Source organism: Pygoscelis adeliae, unplaced genomic scaffold (assembly GCF_000699105.1).
Source record: "Pygoscelis adeliae isolate BGI_AS28 unplaced genomic scaffold, ASM69910v1 Scaffold15, whole genome shotgun sequence".
Taxonomy (NCBI): Eukaryota; Metazoa; Chordata; class Aves; order Sphenisciformes; family Spheniscidae; genus Pygoscelis; species Pygoscelis adeliae.
This window is the reverse complement of record NW_008824988.1, coordinates 1,712,813-1,721,811: the sequence shown is the minus strand read 5'-3', so window position 1 is coordinate 1,721,811 and position 8,999 is coordinate 1,712,813.

The window sequence follows — 8,999 nt, the reverse complement described above, 5'->3', positions numbered from 1 at the left end:
GCACAAACATACCTGAAATTCTTGTATTTAATGTTATTTTCATCTAATAAAAGCAGTTCAGGTGACCCGCAGCCATAATTTTAAGGTAACCATATTTCCAACCATCAGGAACTGTAACATTTTAGGCCAAAAATCCTAAACTGGTAGTTTTCTTTATTCTGCTCTGCCTACAATAGAAAAATTTGGGATGAAGGGCAAAAAAACCACTGAGCTGTGTTTGCTCCATCTGTGTAGCTACAAAGGGAAGGAAAACAAGGGGAAAACAGACACAAGGTAACTACCAGGTTCTGCCCTGATCAAGATAACTGCTTCATTGTGTCCATTATAAATGTTGTCATGACTTTAGTTCAAACTTTGGCCTTAAACAATGGAGACCACGAAATACGTATTTGCTACATATTGAGAATGTTATGGGAATGGCCTAAATATTTTATACAAGGGTAGCAATACATCTTGAACAAACATTATCTAGCCATAACATTCTGAAACATGGACTGCTGAAACAATTGTGGCTAGGGAGAGGTTCCTACAGGAAGACTAATATCCCAAAGTAAATTTGTTTTCAGGTCTCCTTTTAGAACAGTTTGCTTTTTTCAGTTTACTGCAGAAGGGCTGTGTGGTGGGGGAGGTGGAGGTTTCCCTATGTATGCCCTTCCCTGAGGGCTTCACTGAGGAAGAATTACTGTAAATTCGCAAGATGCTCTGTGAAGCCAAAAGGCCACCAGAAGCTCTATGGGAACAAGCTGAAGATTATTCCCATATCTTTCCCTTTCTTTGTCCATTTTTTGGACTGACTGATTCTAGAACATGCACGTAAAAGGCAACATCTACCCAGGAAATTAAGTAGAGCTAGATGTTGGCAATGACCCAAATACTGCAGCTCAGACACACCGTTAAATTTGTAGAATTTCTTGTACAGCTCTCTGCCACTGTAACTACTGCCATGAAAAACTCTAAGAAAGGTCTTTTTAATGTAACAACATATTAATTACTAGATCTTACAGTGACTTTCCTAAATGAACTATTAGGAAATAATAGCTTCCATGGTTCTATGAGCTACTACTGGAACTCTGTGATTTTCTCTTTTGTCTCTTTTTTGCAGATTTTTTCTTATGTCTTCTTTTTGGTCACAAGTTTCTTCTTAGCCATTGCCAGTTTTCTCTTCATAATCACCTCTTTTAACTATTGGCTTATTGTTATTTTCAGATTTCCTTGTCTGCTGTGCTTATTCTCTTTCCTTTTCATCAGTTTTATCTTCCTGTTCGTTTCTGGTTGCATTTCTAGGAATGTACTGTATGAATCCCACTTTTAGAGAGTAAGACTTTAAAAGGTCTGTGACTGATAAAATGCCGCAAGACTTCTTTGTTATTAAACGTCTCAAGATTGTATAGAGATGCTTAATTACTTTTAGCAGATAATGAATGCATAACTGCACCAAGAACAACATGGTGTTCTCTTACTACTTAGCATGCACAAGACTGCCAGATTTTCTGGTGTGATGGAATTAGGGAACTGGATGAAACATAGACTCAATTCATTGCATATTGTTGTAACTACTTATATTTTTGGTAGGGATAGTAGAAGTGTTTACTAGAAAACAGAAAAAAGAAAATGTAACAGAGTTGTTGCATTTCATTCAATAAGATAACTTCAATAACTGAAGTAGCCTTCAGCTGTAACTCCTGATTCTTTTGGAGTCGAGGTAGCAACAAGATCAGAAATTATTTCTTCCATCTTTGGCAACACACTTAAAACAAATCACACAGGTCTGGGCCATTGTGCAGACCACAGACCACCTTAAGCCAAGCCTGAAAGTCAGTTGAAAGGTTCAGATAGACCAACTTGCAGCTGTCTGTTTCTTTCTTAACATGGATGAGACCACCTCACCCAATTTCTGTGCTTATTATTTGGTTTCTTTTCAAATCCCACCCTACTTCAAAATATTGTCATGTGTCCCTTGAAAGGATTATCCACTACTTTTGAAGGACCATCTATCATGCTGCCCATTACTAGAGAAACCTCATCCTTAATTTTGTAACCTGAAAGAGCCCAGATCCAAACTTAGCAAGTGTAGAGTCAGGCAATTCTTGTAAGAGAAATCCTGGATGAAAAATTCATGCTTGCTGGAGTCTTGTTGCCTCTGGGATATCTCTTTTAGTAAGCCTTCCTTACGAAAGAAGCTGCAAACTGGCTCCAGATATATGTCCTCAGAAATAAACCAGCAATATTTTATACCTCTGAAATGAGCAACTTTTAATCTCTGGCAGATAGACTAGATAGCAGCTCCATTGACTATTTAGGGGAAACGATAAACTTCTAAAGCTTCGTGGTATCTTGGTGATGCAATCTATTGTAGCTATAGGGATGCAGTAAGAATATTTGTGTGAAACATTGAAGAAACAGTTCTGAACACTATTGTGCTGAGATCACTGGAATTGCTAAGAGCACTGACGGTCATAAAAACTGGCACTGCGCAGGTTTTTAAGCTGTTTTTATCTACTGTTTTCTCGAAGATTAAAGACACACTAAAAATAAGCACTTATTTTAAAAAGATCTTTTATTACAAAGAATGCTCATGATAGCTTTTTTCCCATTTCAATATTTCATTTGTCAGGGACATTTCAAAGTTACATATATAATATAGAATACAAATTATAAATAAGGCAACTTCCTTTAGAAAAAACAGAAGAACAGCTTTTTTCACCGGACAGATAGTTTTCTAATTCAGTATCTTCAACGATATTAGTGTAAACAGAAAAATATTTAACGAACATTCTGAACTTCAAAAGAACACTCTAGATATTGATCTATTTTTTTGTACATCTATAATATACAAACATTTAAGAGACAGCTTCTGCATAGCAGAGATTGTTAAAACCTTACTTGTCAGACAGCACCTGAGGCTCTACATTGAAGCTGATGTTACAAAGCTAGTTGTGAAAATTAACAGGTAAGTCACTATAATTGAGGAGCTAAACATTTATCTTGCATGCAGGGCACATTGATTAGAAGGTTTTCAGAAGACTCATTACCAGCAAGTGTTAAATAGCACAAGTTACTCTGTGGGCCAGACTGAATTCAGAGAACCGGAGATAATGGGACTATAAAGATGATATGTAGCTAGCAACAGTTGTGGCTTGCTTAGGGATACATGTAAACACAGTCTGGTTAGGACACTTAACAGGATAAATGTAGAAAAAAAAAGAAAGGATAAAGAAAACAGTATATCACATGGTTTGTGGGCAGTTTTCAGTACATGCATGTTCTCCTGTAATGCTGAGAAGAAATAACATGCCATGACTATTTGTAGAATAAAAGCGTTCAAGTGTTTCTCATAGCAAAGATACCTGCTCCTGTTACCCTTTCTCTAGTGTTATTGTTTGCTCTATATAATCTGGTAGCTCTCTGGATTCATGCTGGCTTTAATTCTCCAGAGAGAGTTGCTTCCCTACTTTCCTCCCCTAACAGACTCACTGTCATTTCTCCTCTCTTCAATTCCTCAGGTGTCTCAGTCACAGCTGAAATCAAAGAAAATTTATTGTTGGAATCACGGAAAGTTGCAGTCACTCTGGATGGGAAAAGATGTTACAGGTCTAAATTACAAAACCTACAAAAATTGCAAGTGCTCATTGAGAAACAGTCTCTAGGAGTAAGCCCTGGACAGGAGGCTGTAGTCTCCTTGTGACAGAAGGCTGTAAATGATGGGTAGGGCAATTAGCTGCCTGGCATGTCACCGGTACAGCTCACTATGCTTCCGAAAACTGTGGACTCAATGAATGACTGTATTTTGAATCCCGTCAATGACAATAGTTTGGATGGAACTAACGCGTACCACATTTTTGTTCTCAGGCAGGCTATTTCCTGAGTAGGTATTAAAATCACTGCATTTGGGCTTTCTTGTTTGTTTGTTTGTTCTTGTTTATTATTAATTACGCAGTACGGTGATGGAAATCTCTCTGTGTGATTATACAGATTTCGTATTGGTTTTAGCCTTGGCCTTTGGCATTCAGACATCTGTGTATCTATTTGCTATCTTTTCATATTCTTCTCTGTGTATACCTACTGGATTTGGTAGGAAGTCCCATTAAAAAGAGAGAGAATACAATTGCCTGTAGCTTGTCTTAGTCATGGAAAGGTTTTATAAGGCTAAATTAAAATTCATGACAGCTAGCTATATTTATTAAAATTAGCTCAGGTTTGTTAGAACAGAAATTAAACTCTGGCTTGGCAATTGCATTGCCACTTCTAATTTAGATCATTTTTTTTACTCATTAGTCTTACTTCATGTATACCCTTTCCTCTTAATGAGAGCAGAAAGAGAATTTGCAGCCTACTGAGTTAGCCATCATAACTGTAAGCTTGTTTCAGGCCCTCTCAAACCACAGGTTTTGCTGATATTATAAGCCAATTTAGCAACAAAGCCCTGTTAATAAATATAGTTCAGTAGTGTTTTTAAAGCAGAAGTAAAATGATCAGATTTTTATGTATTTGTGCTGCGTATAACAGCACAGAAGGTCTTGGTACAGCAAGATCATATGTTGGTGCAGCTAGATCATATGCTGCCCACATTTGCTGATTGTCATGGTGATTTACTGTGTGACCAAAACTTTCCTGCTTCCACATACTAACAATTGTAGGCTATTTGTTTCAGTTATGGCCAAAAGCGTTAGAAATATATTCCAAGGTTATATCTGTACTATCAAATTTAACGAGTGCCATGGAACTTTCTGGGCATTAAAATTCAATCATCAGTATTTTTAAATGGTTAGAATCATCCTTTACACAGTTTTGGCATGTTCCCACGTCATTCCCAGGGGCAGTTCAGGAGTTAGCACAGGCCAGTGGTCATTTGCAGTTTGCATGCAGCCACCTTAGTTTGGAAACTAAGAAAATATAATAGTATGGATATGATTTGTTGTGTGCCAGTGAGCCTCGATGGCAGGGAAGGATCCTGGGAACAGAAGATATTTGTTGATCCTGATAGTCTGACTGTCAGAAAGATCGTACAATGTATGCAGAAACAGTATTTTTCTTTAAATAGGTTTGTAGTTGCAGACATAACTCTTTGTATATTGACGTAACAAACATAAACTTATTCTTTCAACAAGAAGAAGGGGAGAAGGAAGAAGTGGCAGTCAGTCATACAGGTGTCTAACTGCTGGTGTCTTGGTTAAGAGGCTCTACCAGGTCCTCCTGACTTGCCGTTGGGAAGGGATGACTTGTTACCACTGATTACTTTATGGCTCTCAGTACTTGATTGGGAGTGGATTATGTTGGATTAAAATAATGAGTGGCTCTTTATTTTTCAGGACAAAAACGTGAAGCTCATTGGGAATGATGATGTAAAGACTATTTTAGCAATAAAATACAATTTACTTTTAATGTTTGTGGCAGAAGAGGGTTGCTGAATGTTTTAGGCAGGCAAGATTAATTAAGTTGCTTGCTATATCTGTATAGCTTTTCATAATTTTTTTGTTTTATATTAAAAAAGAGACTTCTCTTGAACTGAGAGGAAGTTTCTGTATAAACTTGTTCTCTTATGCTCATTTCTGTATATGAGAGAAAACCTGAGAATAGTAAGCAATGTACTGATTTTTATACTTATTCTATAATGATATTGTTCCTTTATTCCTGTATTTATAGGCAAAACATGCTTTTCATTTTACATATCATAGGATCTGAGCAGAATCATGATCTGACCTCACAGATTATGTTTATTAATTTCTCAAATTTTCTCAAAGCAGAAAAATCTTGAACACTGCCTCTAAATGTGTTTTTTGTCTACTCAGGATTTTTTCCTGACCCCTGTGGGAGCAATTAAGATTATAGATTTCACTGGATGAGTGCAGTTCCATGAATTTAAAATAATTAAAATACCTTTATTAACAAAGACCTTTCAGCACAAACCATTATGTGCGGATCATCATCTACTTGCCCAAATATTAATTATGTTTCATATTTTTCATCCTTTATATGGCTCTTCAACCTCTGGAAATGCTTCCCAAGTTAAATACTCAATAGAAAACTGGGTGTAATTTCAAACACTGGCATATCAAAAGCTCCTGCAAGGGTAGTGGGAGTGGGGAGCCAGGTGTGGGGATGGGAAAAGAGAAAAAGAATGTGCTGGTTCTGTCCTACGTTGACAAAAAAAAAAAAAAAAAGCAGGAAAAAAAAAGTTTATTGTCAACCTAATTCTCATTAAAACTGTATACAGTTCAACTGGTACCTGCAAATGAGGCTTCTGTAAGAAAAGTCATCATAAAGCACTGTACTATTAGTCCCATTACCAAGTTTCTTTTTTCTAGATATAACTATTTCTGTTTAAGTTTTAAAAAGGTGGGGCAGAATTTCCCTTGATATTCCTGGCTCCTCACAGTAAAATGTTTGTGTGACCTTCCCAGTCACTAAAGAATCAGCATATAGGCTGACTCTAATTCAACTTCCCTAGATGATTAGTTCCCTGAATTGAGTATGAAGAGAGTCATCTGAGTTACTATAGATAATCATTCTTAGCAGAGCAAAGGTGCCATGGAAAATAATGTCTCAATCAGTGGTAGTTCTGTATATCCCCAAAATTTGAGCTGCATAAATGACAATTTGAGATCACAATCTCTTTCCTCATCTCCAGGGAGGCAGAAAAGAAACGACAGATAACAAAACCAGATTTCTTCTCCGTTATTTGCACTGGAGACAGATAGAACAAGACAGCACACAGAATTAAGCTGAGAAGTAAAATTTTGGCCATGGACAGAAAGAGCAGGATAAAGGCTAGAAATGAGTCAGAGATGACCCTAAGATAACAAGCAGTGTTTATAATTCTTATAAATTCCTCCCAAATGACAAGATTTTTGTTGGTCTCGTGGTGATCCCGTGAAACTCCAGCCCACTCAGGAATTTCTATCTGTTTAGTAAAAGTCCCCTCTTCCAAACAGCTCCCACTTTGTGAAATGAGTGAGGGGCCAGGAGACAGAGCTGAGGGGGGGACTGCGCAGGACAGGAGAAGCAGAAATGGAGCAGAATGGATGCGTGGAGCAAAAGAATATCACTCATTTGGGAGTCAGGGCAGCAGATGTGACTGCTGACAAGCGAGAGCTCTGGAAGCTTCAGAGGATGATAACCACAAAGCATACTGGATACAGAAGAATGTGTTCATTGATATGGCACCTCACACATGCTGGGGACAGGGAAAGGCACAATTCACTAGATGTACAAAGACATTTTTCTTAAAAATCTCTTCATTGGATGGCATCGCAATTCATGACTTTAAAGGCAGAAATGCTGGATTTGAGCAATGAGGAGAAAAGTGATTGCTAATGGTTTGAGAGACTTTATTAAGGGAAGATGTGATCTTTAGTTTAGACCTAGTAAGCCAGCTGGGTAGTAGCCTAGAGATAAAATGAGAAGAGACTAGTTAGAGCTGTACAATACGCTTGAAAGTGATCTGCATAGGTATTAAATCCTTTTAATTGTCCACGTGACATCAGCCACAGTCATCTTTTGCAAGACCAAACATGTTGTTAAACCTGACAAAATGTTACTTCAAAAAAGAATAATAATAAAAAGAAAAGCCCAACAAAAGACTTATGCTGTAAAGAAGGCTCTAAGTTTGCTGAATCATGGTTGTAGAGTTTTTGCTTGTTTTACACTGAATATGTGGCAACATCTCTACTGTACCCAAATTATCAAATAGGAAAGAAAATATGGAGACAATGGATGAGGCAAAGAGGTGGCAAGAACATCAGGAGAGGACAGATTTGCAAAAGCTGTGGCTAATGTGATACAGAACTGTGTCTAAAAGGCCCCAGTGATCCATAAGGAAATTCTCCATGCTTTCTGTGACTCTCTGTGTGCTGAACATCTGAAATCTCATATTTGTGGTTAAATAGGTGGCTGACCCATAGGAGTGGATTTCCAATAGTGCGCAGTGGATTGCAAATGTACAGAAGATGTGGTTTCTGCCTAGCAGCATGAGTTTTCCTTACTATTTCCAAACTAGGGAGTTGAAGAGTAACCACAGTGCCTCACTGGCACCACACAAGTTCCTATGGCCCCAGAAAGGAACTGGTAGATGAAGTCCATCATGGGAGGCTAAAGCCTACTTCCTTCTTCGTGTAGCCCCCAGTAGATTTGGAGCTGGCAGATGAGAGAGCATAAGTATGGGTGTCTCTGACAGTATCTAAGTAGCAGAAAAGGTCAAGAAACAGTTGAGATCTTGAAGTCCAGTGAAGAATAAAAAGTTGCTAGAGACTCTGTTCAATCTCAGTGAGGAAGTAAAAGACAGACTGGAAGCAATTAAATTAAAAATTAGAAGAAGAGGAGCCTTAAACAATGCCTGTAAGCTTTCAACACAAAGATAATGTAACTGAAGAGAAGAATGAAAGCAGAGCAGCAATTTATATTGTGTATGGAGCGATCACACCACACTTGTGTTGACAGAGGAAGAAACCAGTGAGCAGGGAGAGGCTGGGGGTGAAAAGAGTAATGAAAGGGACTGGGAAGTTTAGGCTGGAAGAAACTGAATGCTTGTACAGATGGATGGGTTTGGAGTGAAGAAAATGCATTCATTTCCAGTTTCAGTCCTAAAATCGAAAGAAGAAAGGGGCTGGAGAAGAGAAGGAAGTAAGACATGGCGTACAGTATTGCCCACCTTTTTTCCAGGATGCTGGCAAGATCTTGTGAAGAAAGAGAGAGTGAAGAGGAAAGGGACTGAGGAGAGACAGAAGCTAGTGAATAGCTGACGCCCTCTGCAAAGGTGTTTGGCCAGGAATGTGGCAGGAATGTGACTGCAAGGCACAGACCTCGTAAGGCATACGGTTCTTTTACTATATTTTTTCAAAAATTTTGTTTGCAGAAGCCATATTTTTCAAAACATCATTCGATCAACTCCTGGCGTACTAGCAAGCACACTAGCATCGTTAAGGTTTAGCCAAATTAATTTTATCTGCATATTGTGGCTTCAGCGTGCTTTGCATGTGGGATAGCTTCCCAGGCAATTAAAC